Genomic DNA, 21,803 nt, shown 5'->3' with positions numbered 1-21,803 from the left:
ATTAAATTCTTACCCTCTGTCGTGTGACTAGAATAGGCAGAGGGTGGGGGTGTGGGAGAAAGTGACTATGAGCCAGGTGCCAGGCTAGACCTTCAGGGGTGTTGCGTGTTTCCATTTATTTCTCTTACACGTTCTCCATCTGCTGCGAGAAGCAAATGTCCTGCGGCAGCTGCTGGTCCCAGAATGGTCAAGAGGGAGGCAGCCTGAAGCTGACCTGCAACCTGGAGATAACCCCAGCTGACTCGGAGAACTGTGAGTGAGAAGAATCAATGATGCTGTAATCCAGGGCTTGGCAAACTTTTTCTGGAAAGGACCTGGTAGTGAATATTTTAGGATTTGCAGACCAGAGGGTCTATGCAGCAACCACTCAGCTTGGCCCTTGGAGTACAGAGCAGCCACTGACAATACATACAAAAATGAGTGTGGCTGTGTCCAATAACACTTATTTTTTATGGCGGGGGTCAGCTGGATTTGGCTTATGGGCCATAGTTTGCTGATCCCTGCAGTAAGCTATTGAGATTTTTCTAAGTTTCTTTGTTATGCAGCAAAAATGGACTAATGCACCAAAGTTTTGATCATGTGACATTGGACAAATCACTTATCCCTCCTCAGTCTCAACTTTCTCATTGTAAGAAGGAGGTGACAATAGACTATTTCTTGTAGGGGAAATGAAATAATGTATAGGAAATGCAATAATTACACATCTACTTTAGTATGATTTTATTCTATGTTACTGTGAGTCCAGGACAGAGGAGTGGGTCTTCCAACCCAAACTGAGTGAGGAAGTGTTTCTTTCCTAATCGGAGTCAAACAAGTGGGGCTCCAAGAGAAATACTCTTAGACACTGAGGGTGCTGGTGAGGAGGGGACTGGACGGCTCCCTTGCAGCTGGGTACCTGTGGGGCTGCAGATCCTGCTGCCCTCTGCAGCCCTTGTCTCAGGACATTTTGGGGCACGGGGACAGGGTCCCGGGAGAGCTTGGTGTGGGTCCTCCAGAGTATGGGGTGTGTTTCAAGGTGGGTGTCTGCTTCCCAACTAGACAATTCTGAGGACAGAAATCTGACTGGAGCAGCTGGTGATAGCCGGGCAAGTGGTGCAACTGCCAGGAAAGAGGAGATGGGGGACCCCACCCCGTTTCTTCATAGCACTTGGAGGGCATCCCAGAGGCTCTTGTCGATTCCTGTGGTGCTGCGTGAAGCATGAATGACCACGGCATTGAGGAGAGGCAGCAGTCGTGGACTGCCCCAGGTGCCCTCAAGTTAGGGGATGCTCTATCTGGAGAGGGTGCTAAGGGCTCCGACCACTGTCAGTGGAGGTGACCCGAGTGCATCGGTGACACGTGGCTCGAGGAAAGGGGTGGAGGGTGATGGAGACGCCATCTCCATGGAGACCACCTTGAGAGCAGTCGCTGCCTGAGGCAGATGGAACCTGCCCAAGTGAGCAGGGCAGCCGGCCCTTCCCACGCCCGCCTCGGAGCTGCACGCTGGGCTGGGCAGGGGAATGGGACCCGAAGGCTTTGAATTGGACCCAGGCTGTGCTTTAAAGCCAAACCGGTTTCTAATAACTGAAAATGACTAGAAAATAAGGCCAGTTGGAGACAGAAGAGGGAATTTGACAGAATGTGGCTAAACACATTGACTAGAGAAAAAATAAAACTATGTTTATATATATGCCTCTGCGTTTGAGACTGCTCAACAAACCAGTTCAGCATTTGATGACCAGCCTCGTATTTTCCCTCCACCCCGTCTTCCCAGCTCCCTGCCACTAGGGAAATGCTACAAGCTGCTTTCACCACATCGCCGAGGGAAGGAAGGAGAGAAGGCAGAGGAAGGGAAAGAAAGGAGGGCAATTGAATGGCTATTTGCAAGGACACGCTTAGGCCCGGCACGCTCCACCTATGACAGGGCCTCCGCCCGGTTAGGTGTCACTGCAGCGACCTCACTGCTAAGGTGACCTATTGAGGGTAAAGCAGGGTTTCAGCTATGACGTACCTGGGTTACAAAAACATGGAAACACGGTGAAAATCCCCGTGCGCCATTGAAACCCAATTTGAAGTTTACTTTCTCTTGATGCCCCCAACCCTCTGGGCCAACTCGGCTGTCCCTCCCCAGTGCCTCTGCAACTCTTTACGGGGTGGTGGGTGAAGGGGAGCTATGTGTTTTTAGCACATCAGTTTGGGGTTATCATTTTATAATTAGACAATAAGCTCCTCTGGGCAAGGACCATGCCTTGTGTAACACCAGCACTGAACTCGATGAACTGTTGCTCACAAGATGGAACAAGATTCCCATTTATTCCCATTGCCAAATCTTTCAGATTTGTGAAAGTCCCTGCGTCTGGATTTTAGGGGGAAAAAAAGTCACCCCCTGTGTTCACTGGAGAGTAGAATTCCGTTTGGGCCAAGTCAGAGAGTGGGAACCACTTCAACAAAGAGGACCCAGAAGATTGTTTTTTCCTTTCTTTCCTTCTATTGTGGAAACAGCAGTTTCTCCTGGTTGTGGAAATGTACCTTGCTCTTGAATTAGAAGATTTATCTGCAGCACTTATCCTCAGCATATAAAGAATGCAGTGAACTGATAATCCAGATGGTTTTTCATTACTCTCTTTGCTTTCCTGGCTGAATTTTCCAAATAGCCTTTTTGGGCTCTTTCTACCTCTCTCGTTGCCCGGCTCCAGTCTGTTCTTCACATTGGGAGGCCAGGTCAGCCCAGGGGTTAGGATGAGAAGGGAGCCGAGGAGAGAAGGAGTTCAAGAGACACTGAGGAAGAAGGGTGAACAGAAGCTGGTAACTGGTGGGATGCAAGTGGGGGGTGGGGTGGGGAGGGAAGGGGGTGGAGCCCTGCTCTTCCCCGGCTGCTGCCGCCGCTGGGAAGGCGGCTTCCGTCAGGATACTTCTGCTCACCCTCCCACTCCGCCCCGCAGGGTGGTCTCCAGCTGGCGGGTGAGTTGTGTTCCTCCCTCTGCAACTCTCCAAAGCAGCTAACTCTCCAGAAGACTTTGGCAGGCAGAGGCTGCTCGCTCTTTCTGCCTCAGATTCGGAGTCCTCCTTGAAGGGGAGGTTTCCTTTGTCTATTCTATTGTTTACTCAACAAATACTCGTTACCTGCCTTGTGAGCCCCGGGTTCTTGGGGAGAGGCAGGGATACACAGATGATTAAAACACGACCCCTACTTTCAAGGAATTCCCAGATGTGGTTGAGGAGAGGAAGAGAGAGGGTGCCAAGGGTACCCCCGAGGTTTGGGGCCAGTGTTGTGGGAGCTCAGAAGAGGGCCTGGGTGCGGGTGGGAGAGGTAAGGGGAGAGGGCTTGGGAGGAAAATGATACCCGAGCGGGGTCTTAAAGCAGTCCTTGGGGAGGAAAGCCTGTCTCAGTGAGGGGAGGAAAGCCACCCCCGGCTGGAGACCAGCAAGCCCGTCCCAGGAGCGCCCCTGTGAGGGCCCGCGGGGCAGGAGACTAGGCTGAGAAGCAGGAGGGGAACCTACGGCGCCCTTGAGGGCCAGTGGCCCTTATCCTGCAAGTGATGGGTGGCCCGGAAGGGTTTGTCAGGGGAGGGAAGGGCCCGATTGACGTTTCCTTCAGAAAAAGCAAACACCGTGGAGACCCCGCACCTTCCACTCGGTGTGCTGTGGAACTTTAGCCAATCAAGGCCCAAGGCTTCTGGGCAATGCAAACCCTCGCCAGCAATTGGCGCAGCACCTAGACCTCAGCCAATCAGGGCAGGCCATGCCCCTTGAGCCTGTGATTGGCTCAGGAACCAGCACGTGACCTAAGATGGCGCCCGAAGGGGAAGGGTTGGGCAAGGGCTCAGGGCTGGTGGGGAAGCCCCCTGCACGCCCCACTGTGGCTTCCCGTCCCGGTCCTTCTCTTGATCTCTCTCCTGGCTCTGCCACAAGTGGATGAGGACGTGTGTAGTCTCCGTTATTACAGACAGCCGTCCTACAAGATTGGGTGGCAGAGAAAACACAGCACCCCCGGTTATATTTAAATTTTAAAGTTTTTGCTTTTTCCAATATTTTCTTTTGCTACAAAACATTCATTGTTTATCTGATTCAAATTAATGGGAGGACCTGTCATTATTTTTTTTGCTAAGTCCGACAACTCTTCCTATGTAGGGTAGGAGGAGGCTGAAGGTATGAGGGCCGAGAAGGGGGAGCCGAGCACGGATTCAAAGGGAAGCTCCAGAGCTGGAGAACTGAAACCATCCAGAGGGACCAAGTACTAGGGACCAGGCTACCCCCAACCCTGGCATCAGCTGAGACTCGGAACTGCGGCCTCGCTTTTTTTTTTTTTTTTTTTTTTTTTTTTTTAATAATAGGAGGTACCAGGGATCTAACCCAGGACCTCGTACACGGGAAGCAGGTACTACACCACCTGAGCTACATCCGCTCCCCCTCCCTCTTTGTTTGATTGCGGAAGAGTGAAGCTGTGACAGAGGACCCAAGGACCCCAGATTAAAAGTCATTTGGCAAGTTGCTCTCTGGGATGGAGATAGCATGGTGAGACTGGTGGGGGGCTGCTGGTGGTGAATGGGCCTATAAGGTAGGGTATCCATCCACTGGCTTCCAACTGGCCCCGTGGCTAGAGAAAAGAATGAGGAGGGGTGAAACTCTTCAAGAATCTCCTTGGCACCAGCTATTTGATATGGACCCACTGATGACTGTAAAATAGAAGCACCCCCTCAGAGCTGATTTGTAAATGTTTGTGAGTGGCCACATTTACTGGAGACCTCGTCAGCTCTCAGGAGTGTCCAGGGTCATCTCACTCAGTGGTAAACTGAGAAAGAGAGTCTGGATTGCCAACAGCATATGACAAGAGCCCATTGGTGTTTAAGTTGCAGGTTTTGAAATCATCGTGGTATGCCACAAGGACCCTTATTAAGCTCTCTTCCTCCTTGCTATTTTGTGATAATTACCAGAGAGAGAGAGAACTAAAGGAAGGACTCTCACGATAATAAAATAAAGTCCAATTTTTGTCTCTTTAGAGATTTTCCTTTTCCCACCTGCCACAGAGAGCGGTGGATGTCAGCATTCATGTGCAAACACAATGATCCATAATCCTGCACCATCTCAGCCCAGTGACAGAGCTTGAACATGGTGACACATCCACCTGTTTGTTCTTCTTACAAAGCTCTGCCCCAGATGGCCCACAGTTACGGGTAGAAGAAGCAGAGTGTTTAAAATACAGGGAACAGGGAAGTGGACTTGGCCCAATGGATAGGGTGTCCATCTACCAAATAGGAGGTCTGCGGTTCAAACCATGGGCCTCCTTGACCCGTGTGGAGCTGGCCCACGCATAGTGCTGATGCGTGCAAGGAGTGCCATGCCATGCAGGGGTGCCCCCTGCGTAGGGGAGTCCCACGCTCAAGGAGTGCACCCCGTAAGGAGTCGCCCAACGCAAAAGAAAGTGCAGCCTGCCCAGGAATGGTGCCGCACACATGGAGAGCTGACACAGCAAGATGACACAACAAAAAGAAACACAAATTCCCATGCTGCTGACAACAACAGAAGCGGACAAAGAAGAACACGCAACAAATGGACACAGAGACCAGACAACTGGGGGGTGGGAAGGGGAGAGAAATAAGTCTTTAAAAAAATAGGTAAAATACAGGAAGCGGATGTGGTTCAAGCAGTTGACCACCTGCTTCCCACATGGGAGGTCCCCAGTTCAGTTCCCAGTGCCTCCTAAAAACAAGCAACAAGCAAAACAAAAAAAAACCAGGGGAGCTGATGTGGCTCAGTGGGTGAGCACCAGCTTCCTACTTGTGAGGTCCCAGGTTCGATCCCCAGCCCCAGTATCTCAAAATAAATAAATAAAAATAAAAAATAAAATCCCACAGCTCCCCATACATGTCATTTCTCTGCTTCCTGGTGGAAATGCCAATAGGGTACAGTAGAATTCGGAGAGAAAAGAACAAGCAAATTCAGGTACATGTCCAATGGACAGACCTCCTCCCACCCAGAAGAAGGGCTTTCTGCATTGCCATGAGATGACTGGGAGGTCCCTTTTGACCTTGGTGACTGCAAGCCCTCCTGGACATTGTCACATTTCAACCACTGTCACACAGCTATTCTGGCTCTGAGTGTTCCTGAAGTAATGATGATAGACAGTCGTGTGACAAAGAGACAAGCAAGGACCAAGCTGTTGGAGCCAGAGGAAAGCAGCGAGGCGTGACATGAAGCTGGCACCAGTGAACGGATGCTTCCTTGGCTTGATTAGTGGCAGGGCAGGACAGAGTTCACAGTGCTCAGTGGCACAGTGAAATCACTGTAAGTTTTTTGTTTACTGTCTGTTTATAAAGTCCCATGAGGGTAGGGAAGTTTTGTTTTTTGTATTATTACATTCCCAGTAATTGGAACAGGGTCTGGTCCACGTGGCACCTATATGTATATGTATATGTGTATATGTATGTGTATATGTGTGTATATATATTTTTTCAGATTTATTTTATTTGTTACCTGCCTCCTCGTTGTTTATACTTGATGTCTGCTCTCTGTTTGTCTTCTTTTTAGGAGGCACTGGAAACCAAACCCAGGACGTCCCATATGGAAGGGGGGCACCCAGTCATTTGAGCCACCTGTGCTCCCTGCTTGTTGTGTCTCTCATTGTGTTTCCTCACTGTGTCTCTTCGTTGCATCATCTCGCTGTGTCATCTTCTGTCATCTTGTTGCATTGGCTCACTGTGCCAGTCCCATCATGTCAGTTCGCTGTCTTGCTCGTCTTCTTTAGGAGACACCAGGAACTGAACCTGGGACCTCCCATGTGGTGGGTGGGCACTCCACTGCTTAAGGCACATCCGCCTCCTTATATATTTTTTTAATAAATGAAGGAAGGAGGGATATGATGTATGACTGTGAACAATTCTAAAGGCATTCCATGACATCGTCATCCCAGCAGATTTGCTACCTGCCACAAACACCAAAATCTGAGCAGTGTTTCTCAGATGGCCACACCTGGGCCTCTTTTCTTCATCTGCCCAAATATCTCAGCTGGTCTCTGGGGTCGCAGGAGCTGAGATGATCCCAGAGCACCCCCCATACCCCACCAAACAATTCTTGGAATCTCCTTCTATTCCAATCTGGAGGCAGGAGGCAGAGATTAAGGAAGACATGGAAAGTTTTGCCTCCGGGTCCTCCATGCTGTATTTAAAGGGTTCATAGGAAAAGGAACTTCTTCAGCTGCAGTGAGAAGGCTGGCGTGGCAGATAGTGTCGGTGATGGGTGAACGAAAACAAGCGCAGCCTCATCCCTGAGAGAGCCTGGGCGCCTGGGGAGGGGCGGCCTGCATGTGGCCCTGCAGATCAAGTGCGCTCGGCGCCCACAGCCCCCACACCCCTCGGCCTGGCTTTCCAGGAGGTGGGTGAGCGGGGACGGAGCACGGCAACCCCCCGCCTCGCCCCTGCTGCCTCTGCGCCCCCATCTGCCTCCTGTCAGACCTCGTGGGTCTCCCACACTCAGGCTGAGCGGGACGGCCCCGACAGCTTGTGCAGGAGCCGCTGGCGGGGTGGAAAGGGCTTTATCAGCCGGAAGCACTCCAGCCGTCGGCGTGTTTTATGGGGTTCCCAAACCGTGGCAAATGGAGGAGCGCCCTCCCCCCCCCCCCCGCCAGGTTCCCGCAGGAGAGAGAGAGAAAAGGGGGCCTGCAAGAGCTGAAAAGACGTTTTTCTTCCAAAAATTGGAATCAGACTGCAGCCGCAAATGATGTGTCTTGAAGGTTGTGATAAGACAGACGAGAAAATGGTCCTGGCAGTGTTGAGGCGCTGTCTCCCGCTTATCTCTTTGTGCCCCTGTCAACTGGAGACAGTGTTTTCTGCTGATTGAGAAAACACAGGAGATGGAACAAAAGCTCTTTAAAATATGTTCTCTGGGTAAATATCACGGGAACATTAACCCATTTTTAAGAGTACTTAATTTCAAGGCGCGAGAAGACAGGTTTTTCACAACTCCAGGAGGCAGCTGTGGCAAGAAAACAAAACGGGCTGCCAGTTAGCGTCTGGCCCGCTTGTCCAGGCGTGCTTCTTTTGTTAAGCCTTAAGGGTACTTTTCCAAGTCACTTGGCTCCTCGGGTGCTGTGTATTTAATTTGCCAGGAACATTCTCATGGATCGGGTGCTCTGAAAGCGGCATTTCACGAGAGCCGCGGGCTCCGCGGGAGTGGGGCTTGACAGGCCGCTGGGTGCCCTCGTGGCCAGCTTTGGTTTGGAGACGATGTCACGTACTGAGAAAGCCCCTCTGTGGCCTGGAGGGTGTAACAGGCTGCCTCAGTTTCCCTGGTGTGGCTGACACGGCCTGGGTCTAAGAGACGCGGTTGAAGCATGTCCGGCTTTATTCAGCCTTTGTTTCTCAGGCCTCCACCTGCCGCCCTGTGTCCCTGGGACCCAGCAGCCCAGGAGACCAGCCCTGGCACTGCTCTTCTCTTTCATCACCAGCGCCTCCAGACCCTGGCGCCCTGCTCTGGCCGTCCTAAAGGTGCTGGATGTTTCAGAGACCGTCCCCTGGTCACCTGATCCGTGATGGCCTGGCTGTCATTTTGCCCGAGGCCTGGGTCCAGGCTGGCCTGGCGATTTCTGGGACTGGGAGGTGTAAAACGACAGAGCTGTCCTCCCGTGGTTCTGGAGGCTGGAGGACCGGACTGGGGTGAGAGCTTGAGGGGCAGATACTTTCGTCCTGGCCTAGCTTCCGTGGCCTGACCCAGCTGGTGGATGCCTCCGTCTCACACTGCCTCCTGCACCTGGTCCAGGTCGCCTTTTCCAAGGACACCAGTCTTGTCAGATTAGGGCCACCCTAATCCAGGCTGGCCTCTGAATTAATCACATCTTCGCGGGCCATGGTCACAGGACCAGGGGGCAGGACATAAACACTTCTTTTGGGGGACACGAGTCAACCTGTAACACTGGGTAAAATTTCCTTCACTCACTAAAAGGCTGACGACCCAGGAACACCTGGCTTTCTAGAACTTTCCTTCACACTCAGACCAATGGTCTGGACGTTGGTCCCTCAGAGCCCTGCCTGGACCAGCCAGATGGTGAGAGCGTCTTCTGAGGCCCCGTCCCAGATGGGCTTCCTCTCGATCAAGGGGCTCGAGGTCATTCGTCCCACTGCTTGCACGTGCCGAGGGGCTGCCGGGCGAGAGCGGAGCCTGGGGACTGGCCCAGGGGTCCTTCCTGGGGAAGGGGCGCCTCAGAGCCTTTCAACGGTGGGGGACGATGGAGCGGAATGAGGGAGGTCGTTCTCCGGGTGAAAGAGACCTGTAGTGGCCGAGGTTCTGAGGTGGGAATCGGGGTGGGGGGCCTGGGGCTGGTTCGCTTGACTGGGACAGAGCGCAAGAGAACGAGGCCCCAACCGGGGGGGCTTGGGTGGGGGCTAGGGTGGTGGGCACACGTGGAGGCGGGGACCGAGATAGCGCCAGTGGTCCTGCTGTGTGCTAGGCTTCACTTACTTCCTCCATATTTGTATGTGTATAAACACATAGAAAAGTCTGGAAGGATACAAACCATGCTTGTAGGCCAGGGGAGGTGGTCGTGGCCCCATTTCCCGGATGAGAAAACGGCTGTTTGAGTGAGCTGCAGCGTCAGCAGCTGAACCCTGGTCTGTCCGTGTCCTCGGAAGGGGCAGCCCCGGGCTTGGGCCATGTACGTCCGCCAGACGCCTGCCTCCGTCCTCTCCGGGGACACAGACCCACTCACCCGCCTCCTCCCCTGTGACACCCTCCTCCATGCCGGGCAGGGCTAACCCTCTCTCTTCCACACTGCTCTTTCCCTTTGGCCCCACACTGCCCACCACACCCTCCCGAGGCCAGAGAGAAAGCTAGGTCACCCCAGGGCTGCAAAGCACCGCTGGCAGGCTGGCAAGTGTCCATGAGTCCAGCCACTTGGCAGGAAGCCCAGTGTGGCCGCCAGCCTCCCCGCGTAGCCTCGTTGCTTTTCAGATGGCTGGCCCTGGGGTTTGCCCGGTGCGGGTGAGACCCAGCTTTGATTGTGGGGAGGAGTGGGTCAAAGGCACATGGCGTTAAACATGAAGGTGATGCTATCGAGCTTAGCTATCTACTTGTCATCACAGAAAAATGCTCAGAACCCATTGCCCGGTGGTAGCAGCAGGTTGTACAAAAACGTACAGCAACGCCCCATATTCATCTGTATATAAACGCACAGAAAGGCCTGGAAGGATACAAACCATGCTTTAAATGGAGGATGTCTTGGGATGGCGAGACCACGAGTGATTTGGTTGTTTTCAGTTTCTTTCATAGTGTAATTAAAGATGAAGACATGGACGGAAAACAAGATTGTAGGCTATAGGCTTTCTCAGAACTGAGCTCAAGGGAAGGCAAACAGACCTGCCCCTCAGGATTGCATGTCAGTTTTGACCCCTGTTCTTTCCCATCAAGCAGGACCCCTTAGCTGGAGGCTCATCTGGAGTCCTTCAGGCAGGTTGAGCCACTGGGGAGTGTCACCTGCAGGCCACCTCCATGCTTGTCTCTCGACTCCCTGGGACCAGGAGGAGGGCACAGAATTGAAAGGGACCCTCCAAAAGTCAGGAATCACAATAAATGTTTAATGCAAGATTTTAAAAAATTAAATCAGCAAATTACAGTCCATGGACTGGCTGCCCATTTTTATAAATAAAGTTTTATTGGAACCAGGGCCAGGATTAGGGTGAGGCAAGTGAGGTAGGATGGCTCGTGTACAGGGCCTGTATTTATTTAAAATTTTGATATTTGTTCATCATAAGGTTTCTTGCATTAATTTTGATTTTTGAAAATGTTACATTAAAATATTATTTATCTTGATTATTGACATTTTTGGGCACCCCCTTAAATTTTGCACCTGAGGTGAGTGCCTCACTTGCCTCACCCTAGTCCCTGCCCTGTGATGCCAGTGTGTTTCTCTCTTATTCCTCTACCCTGGTGCTCTGCGCCTCACTCCTTCAACACCCAGAAGAGCTGGTCTGTCTTTCCCCAAGCTGCCGTGCTACCTCTCGGACCCCCGTGGCAGAGCCAGCTAGCTACCATCGGCACCCTGGCTGCTCTCTCTCAGGGCTGTTGGTGGGAAGGGCTTGCCCAGCCAGGGTCTGCATTTCCCATCCTCCTTACGTCTAGTGACGCCATGTGATTCATTCCCAGCAATGGCCTTGCACCTCCAGGTGAGAGTCCTCCAGGAGCAGGCAGCCTCTCCCGCACCTGCGCCCCCTCCACGGGCCTGACGGCTGTGCCAGCAGGGGTGGCACCTGAGGCAGGCAGAGCCTGGCCCGTGGATCACCTCGTGGGTGCGGGCTGCCCTCCACCTGGAGAGGCCGACCTGGAGTGTTCCACGAAGGAAGGAAGCTGCCTTCTGCTTCCGTCACGTCCCCATTTGGTCTCCTTGTCACTGCAGACCAGCCTACCCTTGCCACCCAGCTCCGATGCTCTGTGGAGCCCTCCCTGCATCAATCATTTGTGCCCCATCTGTCTTCCCAACCAGAGTGACAATGTGTCACTGAGCAGGGGCAGGGCTTTGTTTATCCTAGCGTCCAGCTCCATGCTTGGCAAAGAGCGTTTGCTTAAAACTTTAGAATGAATGAATGCGTGAGTGTTTTGATAAACTCTCCAGCTCTCAAACACATTTCTTTTCTCTGGGAATGGCACCGAGGCCATATCCTTTCCCAGGATGCGATTCAAGTCGGAAAAAAAAGAGAGAAAAAGCTCTTGCCCTGCGGCCCGGGCTCTGGGAAGACTCTGGAAGAAGCAGGAACAGGTAAGTGGAGGTTCCACCGCCAGGAGCTCAGCCTTCCCGTGACCCTGCCCGGCCTCCTGGGCGAGCCGCACCTCTAGGCTCACCCGCAGGTGTCACAGATCCTGCTGGGGGCAGAGGAGCTGACCTTTTTCACCGGGAGGGTGAACCTGAGAGCGCCTGGCCCTCCCCAGCCCCAGATTCCCCGGGGCCTTCTCCAGCAAATACCTCCCACCTTTACCTGACCTGATTGCAAAGCCCCGGGGAGCCTGCCTCCCCATCCAGGTGAGAAGAAGGCGGGCCCCTTTCAGAGACCAGGTGAGACACCTGGATTTGCCCCCACCTCTCTCCGAGGAACTCGAAACCCTCTCCACTGTCCGGAACATTCCAGCACAGCTCTGCCTGCGGGCAGCCCCGGCGGCCACAAGATGGCAGTAAAGACTGAGCCAGAGGGCCAGGGACACGATGGGGGGCGGGAGAAAGAACCTGCAGGAGAAAGAACCTGCAGACAAGGCGCTGTCCTGTGGGAGGGGGAGGGAGGCAGGCCTCCGAGCCACCAGCGTTTGCCAGGGGCCTGGAGGGGAAGACCCCAGTCTCCGGTAGCTGTTCTGACTTACAGAAGGACCCCCTGGGGAGCCCACCTGGGCTGTGGCTTTCCAAAACCCCCGGCGCCCTTCAGGTGGGCAGACAGCACCCCCTGCTGAGGAGTCGGCCGAGGAGACCCCCGGGAGTCGGGGAGGGGCCGCCGCAGCAGAGCAGAGCAGGTGCGAGGTTGCTGGGGGCCTGGCTCCTTGCCAGCCGGGGACCCTGCCCAGGTTACTGAACCTCTCTGTGCCTTTGATTCTTCAAATTAGGGGGGTGGTGGTAATGACGGGGTTACATGGGACAGTGCGAGGAAAGGACCCACCGAGCCTGGCACAGCATCCAGCCCCAGGCTTCAGGCATGGCCATCGGGATTATTTTTAATGGCATAATCCATTCTCAGGCAGAAAGCTGGATCAGGGGTTCCAGAAACAAAAACACCAGACCTGACTCTTCTGCATACGTGGGCAATTTGGACATGAGAAATCCAAATTTCAACTCCAGCATAGTCGGCCTCCTCCAAGAAGCCTTCCCAGAATGCGCGCCCTCCGCTACCCGTGGCCTTACAGGATTTCTGCAGATGGACCCAATACCCCGCCCCCACTGGCTGTTGAGGGGGCCTGTGTGCTGCAGGACCAGGGAGGGGCTCCCACCACCACCTCTGTGATGACAGGAAGGCAGGGGCTCCAAGACCAAAGCCAAGAGTGTGCACCCCCCAAACCAGCCTAGGGGGCGGGGCTTAGCAGGGGCCACTGCATGGAGGCCAAGGCAGGAGGTCCAAGCGGCCTCAGGGAGGGAGGCCGGGGAAGGGGCCCAGGGGAGAAACTCCAGAGAGCAAACGGAGGGGGGAAGCGTGGCAGCCTTCTAGGGCCTTCCACGGCTAACCAGGTGGCCCAAGTGGGCTGGAGTGGGGGCGGGTGCAGCCGGGAGTGCCCTGCAGGCTCACGGGTGGGGCCGTCTAGGCCTGGCGGGGTGGAGGGGCTCAGGGCCAGGTCAGGGCCCAGCGGTGGCTGCTCTCGGCAGATGCTGGAGGAAAGCCAGGTCTGGTGGGTGAGCTCAGGAGGCCGCCTGGTCCTCTGCTCACTTCACACGCATCGGGCAGTTTCCTGCCGGATTCGACGTTTCTCTGGGTTCCTGGGAACGTGGGAAGCACCAGCCATCCTTTGCCAGCAAGCCTGGCCACGCTGCGTTCCCCTGAACCGAAGTCCCAACCACCGGGGAAGGCACTCCATGGGCTCTTTGCGCCTGGCCCAGAAGGCGGTGGGAAGGTTGGTGAAGACTTTTTGGTTTTTAAAAATTTGTTTCTATAATAGTAGCTAACATAGGAGCTTACGACAAGCCAAGCATTTTGCATGCATTACCTGATTTCATTCATACAACCGCTCTCCGAGACAGGAGAGGAAATGGTAGCCCCCATGGAGCAGTTTGGCATTGTTTATGAATTCCAGAAATAGATACCGGACTGTGTTTGTAAACTGATCTGTCAGAGGTATCACTTTTAATTGATTAAACCATGATTAGAGCTTTCATTGGGCCACATCAGTAGGGTGACATGGGCAAAAAAGACAGAGTTGGAGTTTTGAGCTGGAGCCAGGCAGTGAACACACAAGAGAACACAGAGGGATAGAGACGGCTCCTTAGACGCGGCAGAAGCCCCGGGGAGAGACAGAGCTGCTTTCCTGATAGTCTACAGCTGCCCTTGTGGAGAAACCAGAGGAGCTGAGCCCAGAGGAACCCAGGAAGCCTGAACCCTGGCAGATGTCGGCAGCCGTCTTCCCCAACACGTGGCAAAAGACTTTGGTGAGGGAAGCAACGTACTCTCTATGACTTGGTATCTGTAAGCTTCTACCCCCAAATAAGTACCCTTTATAAAAGCCAACCGATTTCTGGTATTTTGCATCAGCGCCCCTTTGGCTGACTAATCCTTCTTTAGAGGCTCCCAGAGGTAACGAGACCTGGGCAGTGCCACGAGTCAGCAGGTTTTGGAGCCAGGATTCAAAGGCGGCCCTGGCCCGGGGAGCCACCACCCAGCACAAGGAAGAAGGCCCCCAGGGGCACAGATGCCCGGCCTTGGGACCCGGGATGAGCGTCAGCACTGCCCCGAGGCATTCAGGGGGCCTGGGGAACTTTGCCATGGTCAAGACTGCTCGAGGTAGGCTCACATTCCAACCGGACTTTCCCCCAGATTGTGCAGAGAAAGGGCTCCGGGGTCACAGGAGCTGGGGAAACGGGGCAAGTAGAGGACCACAGAGGTCCTGGTGGCAGGGCTGCCCCGGCTCCCGTGAAGGGCTCGGAGGTCTCTGAGAGCAGCATAAGGGGGACCAGCGCTCCCCGAAAGACGCTTCCCAGCTGACGTCAGCAGAGGAAGGCAGAGAGCCGTGAAATGCCAGGGGCTCTTGAGCTGCCATCGCCGGAGGGGCCCCATGGAAAGCCCGAGAAGACAGGCGGCCTCCAGGGTCAGAGACCGGTTCTCGGAGAGCAAGTCAAGGAAACTGGCACCTCGTCCTCAAGGACTCGGGGCCACCTGAGTGAACTTGGAAGCAGGTTCTTCCCAGAGCTGCCTGACAAGAGCCCGGCCTGGCTCCACCTTGATTCTGGCCACGTAAAACCCAGAGCCCAGAAACCCACCGAGCCAACCTGGGCTTCTGCTTGAGCGCTGGTAAATCTGTGCTGTTTTACGCATCTACGTCTGTGGTGGTTTGTTACAGCTGCAAGCGGAATCTTTTTTCTGTTTCGCACACAAGCCGGGGTGAACTTTGGCAGCCAGGCTGTCTGCTAGCACCCCAAGTGCTGGTTTCTGGCACTGTCCTTCCCCACCCTCCCGAGGGTCAAGCCTGAGGACCAAAGCTTGGAGGTCCCTTTGAAGATCGCCGTGGAGGACAGGGTCTTTGGGCCCTGGAAGGAGGGGCAGGAGGTGGACATTGGCTTGGCCAAAGAAAAGCTCTTCTGAATTCCAACACAATATTCCGAATCTAGAAGCCTTCTCCAGCACGCAGAAACACACTGCATGGAAAACTGAAGTTGCTCAAATGTAATTATTTGGCTTTATGCTTAGTTAAAGAAGCCAGGCACGAAAGAGAACGTTCTGTGTGATTCCATTTCTAGAACAGGCGAAACTAAATCTATGGTGACAGAAACCAGAAGAGTGGTTGCCTCTGGGATGGGACTGCCTGGGAGGGAGCAGCAGGGAGCTTTCTGGAGTCAGGGAAATGTGGGATCGCTGGGAGATACACTTGTCAAAACTCATCCGATTGTACGCTTACGCTATGCACATTTCAATGTATATAAATTACACTCCAACTAAAATTAGAAAATATAAAAAAAATAATTGGATAGAAAAAAATAATTGGGCATGGTGAACAAGTATTTGTTGTTTGGAGGAAAGGTGCGACAGCTTTACTGATAAAGAGAAACCTTTCTCTCCAGCAGCCAAATAACCCATTTCTGTGGGCAGGACCGGCTTTGGGGTCCAACAGAGGTTGGCAGATACTGGTTTGTTCTGGCTTCTCTCCATTCACAGGGGGTTCCATGGAGTTCACCCACGTGGCATGCACGGGGACAGTGGGGAGGGAGGGATATTTGGGGTGGGTCTGCCCAAAGGTGGGGGCTGGAAGCAGCGGGCATTTTGAGGTGCCTCTTGCTGAGCTCTGGGGGAATCACTCCCCACCACTGCAGGTTGCCATCTGCGGGAGGAGAGGCTCCTCAGACCGCGGGCCAAGGGCGTTGAGAGCTCAGAGGGTCAGCCGAGTGTCAGGGACTTCCCGGGGGGCGGTGGCCTTGGTGTGCCCGCTGGCCGCACGGCCGGGTCAGAGCTGGCTCTGCTGGCTTGGCTGGCGGGTGCCCTTCCCAGGGTGGGGAGGCAGAGATGTGCCGGTGGCCCTGCCGGGAGCCCCTGCCCGCTCCAGTTCCAACTGCATGATTGGGAAGGAGAGGTCTGACCCCCTCACCAGGGTGCCGGGGTGGGGCTCCCGCCAGGACTGAGGAGGGGAGAGCGGGCTCCAGGCTGCTGGAATGACGCCTGGGGGAACCCAAGACCCTGGGGCGGGCAGGGCAACAATCCTAAAGGATGGGTGGGCAGGCTGCAGATGGGACCCAAAATAGGGTTTCTTTTTTTTTTTCACACTGGGTGGCTCTCCTTACGGGGTGCACTCCTTGCGCATGGGGCTCTGCTATGCAGGGGACACCCCCGTGTGGCACAGCACTCCTTGTGCGCATCAGCACCATGCGTGGGCAAGCTCACCACACAGGTCGAGGAGGACCTCCCAGGTGGTAGACGGACGTTCTATCTGTTGAGCCAAATCCACTTCCTTCAAAATAGGGTTTCTGAGTCCACTGAGCCTTTCAGAGACGCCACTGAGCAGTCGTGGGTGGGCGGCCTTGGAAGGGTCTTGCGCCTGTTCAAAGGTGAGTCTTCCGAGAAGAGCAGGCTTCCTTGCAGACTCTCTTCCTGGGGAGCCCAGGGCTGGCATTTTATGTTTAAGTTTTGGACCTAGTGGTACACTGGTAAATTTTAACTGGCTCCCTGGGCAAAACCAAAAAGCTCTGGGATTTATAGCATTTACCAATTTCCATGGTGTAAATGCTTCCCCTATGGCTGATTTCAAACTACCAACGCATTATCACCGAACCCGGAGTCATTATATCATTGCATAGTCATTCTACTACACAAATATGATAAACGCAAGTAACCTCAAAAGCAGAGATGGCAGTAAAATATTGTGGAATAATTAGGAAGTGATAAGCTTTGAGTATTTATTACCTTTTCATATAAGTTACGTAACTGCATGTTTAAATCATTTACTTTTTAATAATGACTGTCTACCAGTTGGCTTGCAAAAGTCCTGAAAACTTAGCAATCTTATGCTCCAAAACAAGGAAGTTCCATAACCACATTATTTAGGTCAAATCCAAGCAGAACAAAGCCAGAGCAGGTCCAAGTTGGGATGTGGCCAGCAGCCAGGCCACTGAGGAGTCCACGGGAAGGATGGGGTTCTTGGTGATGCTCGCCCCTGCGGTTATACCGGAGAAAGTCACAGCAGAAGAGGCCCTTAGCACGCGCTGGTCCACACGTTGCTCTTCCCTCTTCCTCCAATTCCATTCCCACTGATTCACTGTGGGTAATTTTAACACGTTGTGTCTTTACATCTTGGTTTATAGTTTCCATTGAGCTTTATGCCCTTTTGACAGTTTCTGTTTGTTTTTCATGTCCCCTGTGTGGGTTTCAGTGTCTGCATAGAAGTCTGAGATTTTAAGCTCCTAAATGGCCAGTTCAAGCACCAGTGATTCTCAGCCTTTGCTGAAGATTGGCATCACCTGGGGGCTTATATTTGGATGGGGGATACCAAGGCTGGGATTGAACCCAGGACCTTGTATGTGGGAAGCAGGAGACCAACCACTGAGCCACACCAGCTCCCTCCTCGTCCCGAGTTGGTTTTTTGCTTTGTTTTGTTTTTAGGAAGTACCTGGGAAGCAGGTGCTCAGCCACTTGAGCTACGTCCACCCCACCTGAGCACTTCTAAAACCACCACGGCCTGGGGCCCCTCCAGGCTCTAGATCTGGAATGAACTGGTCTAGGCTGCTGTGTGGCCTGGGGGAGGAAGGTAGAACACACCCCAGGGGATTCTAACGTGCAACCGTTTGAGACTTCCTGGTAGACGTGATCACATCAGTCGCTGGTTCCCACGTCCACCCACTCATCAAGCCTCGGCTCCTCCCAAGCAGGGAAGAGGGTGACGCCACCATGGCCTCAGCCCTCGAGGAGCTCTTGGGAAAGGTCCAGGGGGGAGACAAACAGCTGCCAAACACGGGGAATTGGTGTCCATTGCAAAGGCCGGCCGCGGCCCTCACGGGTCCACATGCTCCCTTGGCAGCGTGACGTCATTACCCCGCCCAGAGGAGCTGTCCAGGCTCCGCCCCCTCGAGGCCGGTAGGGCCTTTGGACTTGCTTTGGCCAATCGAATGGCTCGGAAGTGGGGGCACGTGACTTCTGAGGCTCCACCCCAAATCCTTGTAGCTTCTGCCCTTGTCGCTGTGGGAAGGAGCCCAGGCCAGAGCCCTGGAGGAGGACGGGCCTCCCGGGGGATGAGGTGGCCACATGGCAGAAGGTGGCTGGCACCAGGTGCCAAAGTGAGCGAGGTCCTCTAGGCCCCCCCACCGCATTCCGGCCAGTGGATGATGCAGTGCACCTGCAGCACACCAGAGAACCAGGTTAGAAATCCAGGCCCCCCAATTTGTCAGAATTAGAAACATTTTCAGTATAAATTATCGTCTGGGGTACAAATATACTAAAAAATTATTCCTCGTTTGTTTGAAATTCAAATTTAACTGGATATCTTTGTTGTTGTTAATCTGGCAATCCAACCTAGATGAGGCTATGGGAGATCTGCCCAGGTCCCACCTAAATTGTTGACCCACACAGTCAGGATCAAATAAAATAGTTCTTTTAAGCCTCTAAGTTGTGGGGTGTCTTTATCCACAGCAACAGATAATTGATGCAGAAGCTCAAATGATCAGAGTAAGCCATAGTACTCAAACTTTGCTGTGCATCAGAATCACCTATAGAGCCAGTTTGAAGGAAGCGGCTGTGGTTCAATCAGATGAGCTCCCATCTACCATATGGGAGGCCCTGGGTTCACGTCCCGGGGCTGCCTTGTGAAGGCAGGCTCGCCCGCACGCTGCGGAGAGCCACCCAGCCCACAAGCACCATGGACAGCCAACTCAGCAAGGTGATGCAACAAAAAGGGAGACGAGCAAAAACACAGAAGAGCACACAGCGAATGGACACAGAGAACAAACAGCAAGCAAAAAAAGCCACAGAAGGGGGGGGATAAAAACAAACAAACCAAAAAAACACAGTTTGAAAAAACTAACAGCATTTCAGGTTTAAGCTGAAACCTGAAATTTTTTTTAAATATAAAATCATTTTGTAAGATCTTGGGAAATTTTTAGGGAATCTTCGTTTTGCATTGTCTTAGGAATTTACAATAGGTATTATTAATTTCATTCTTTTGTTGAACGGTGCTTAAACTATGGTAATTATTCTAGCTAATAAAAGAGAGTTTTAAAAAATGAACTTGAGTCCCACCCCATGAGTTTCTCATTTGGTAGCTCAGGGTCGGGGTCCAGGAATTTGCAGGTCTAACAATTTCTCAGGTGGCCTGGGGGCCAAGCCTGAGACCATTTATTAACTTATGGGAATCTCATTTCCCTGGCTGGCGATTGGTTCAGGGATGGGCATGTGACTCCATTCTAGCCATTGGGTTCTGAGGGGCAGTCTGGGCAAGTCTGGAAGTCTAGTTCTTCTTATTCCAGAAAAAAGGAAACGCAAAAGTGAGGTGGCCTTTTCTTTTCTTATTTTGGTAGGTACTGTGGCTGGATTCAAAGTCTGGAACTGCCCCAGCCATCTAGCAGCCCTGAGGGGAGCCAGCCTGGGGCACGGCCAAAGCCCGGGGTGGGGGGGTGGGGAGTGGGAGAGAAAACCCGGGTCCTTGTGACGCTGCTGATTAGCTGGTCCCGGCCTGCGCCCTGCCCTTCCGCCCCGTGTCCTGCTCTGCAAGATCGCAACGCCCCTCATGGTTAAAGTCAAATGGATTCACGGTTGCTGCTGCTGCAGCCAGAAGTACCCAAGCTGATCTCCCAAGAAGGGTGACAGATGCTGGAATGGAGCACGCCACCTAGGCCAGCGCAGCCTGGTGCCACACGAAGCCTTTTGTGGGCACAGCTGGTGATGATGTTGGGAGGCAAGGGAGGAAAAGATCACTAACCTATTTCCTTGTGCCCAGGTTTCAAGGTCGTAAAAGGCCCATTTGACGGCCCTATCCAGCCCTCTGCCGTGGCGCCCCTAAATTGTGCCACAGTCAGACCAACCAGAAGTTTCAATCTTTCTCCCGAAATGGATGACTCAGAGTTGTTAGGAAATCTGAAGGGAGGAGTAGATGGGGGGGGGGCGGTGTCTACAAGTCCTTATAAACTCTCCTGAGTGGGGACTTGGAGTCAGGGTTGCTTTTTAACTCATGTCATAGGGTGAGAGGACTTCATCGTCTTGGATGAGAATTAAAAGTGATTTAAGTTCCTGGCTATGACTTAAGGAGACAAATAACCTTCGGTTATTGGATTAGCATCGCTGAGGCAGTGACTGATCCAACTTTTCTTTTGGTAATTTGAGAGCAAGGTAGTCGAATTTCAAGAACAGTTGGTCACTGCCCAATTTCCGTCTTGTTGCTGCTTGGGTTTTCTGTTTCTTTCGGACATAGTCTAAAAATAAAAAATGTGGTCCAAAGTTTCCAGCAAAGGCTATTTGGATGCCACATTGTAACAGACAAATATAGGTCCCAGGAACAAAGCAAGGGAAGGAGAGAGAATGGGGTGGCAGAAGCTGGGCACACACAATGAAACTCCTGCCTAAATCAACAAAGCCAGCACGTCCTGGGTGCAGAGCTCTGAGAAATAAGCAGTGCAACAGGAAAAAATAATTTGTTCATAAAGGAATAATTTGTGGGAAAGCCAGACATGACAGCAGGCATAAGTAAGACTCTTTCTTCAATGGTGTCAAGTTCACATCACATACAATCAACTATTTTAACGGGCACAATTCAGTGGCACTTAGGGTACTCACAACAGTGTGCAACCACCACTTCTATCTGGTTCCAAAATAATTTCATCACCCCAAAGGAAAACCCCACACCCATTAAACCCTTATTTCCCATTCCTCTCCCCCCAAAGCCCCTGACAACCACCAGTCTGCTTTTTGTGGGTTTACCTATTCTGGACATTTCAGGTAAATGGAATCATACATTATGTGACCAGTTGTGTCTGGTTTCTTTCACCCAGTACAATGTTTTTAACGGCTATCCATGTTGCAGCATGGGTCAGAACCTCATTCCTTTTTATGGCTGAATAATATTCCTTAATAATATGTACATAATATATTTATCCATTCACTAGCTGATGGGCCCTTGGGTTGATGGGCCTTTTGGCTATTGTGACTAATGCTGCTAGGAATGTGCGTGGGTAAGTTTTTGAGTCCTTGTTTTTCATTCTCTGTGGTACACATCTACGAAGCATGACTCCTTATAGAGCAAGGCTAGGTTTGCAACACACACACATGCCCACGTGTGTAAACACACACACTCCCTGAGAGTGGTTTGGGAAATGTTACCACTCTTACACCCCAAGGTCAATATACAAGCAGCATTTAGGGCTGGAGTCAAAGGAACCCCTGAGTTTTCATCATCAGGCTCCTTCAGTGTGTAAAAAGAGACTTTATTTTCCCTGAGAATGGTCAAATGAATGAGGGTCCACTCAGAAGACTGCACACAGTACAGCCACCAAAACTCCATTTTCAAAGAAAGTGGCCTTGGAAATTCACACGAGGTTAGGTTAAGTAGGACAGGTGGAATGCAGAGTGTCATATACAGTGTGATCAATATTCTGTTAAAAAAATACAGAGTCAAGGGTGAAGGACTAGAAGGAGATGAATGATGGCACTATGGGTTTACTTTCCTTCCTTGTAGTTTTGTGTTTT

Source organism: Dasypus novemcinctus, chromosome 21, assembly GCF_030445035.2.
Source record: "Dasypus novemcinctus isolate mDasNov1 chromosome 21, mDasNov1.1.hap2, whole genome shotgun sequence".
In the NCBI taxonomy this organism is placed as follows: Eukaryota; Metazoa; Chordata; class Mammalia; order Cingulata; family Dasypodidae; genus Dasypus; species Dasypus novemcinctus.
Note: the sequence above shows the minus strand (reverse complement) of the source record.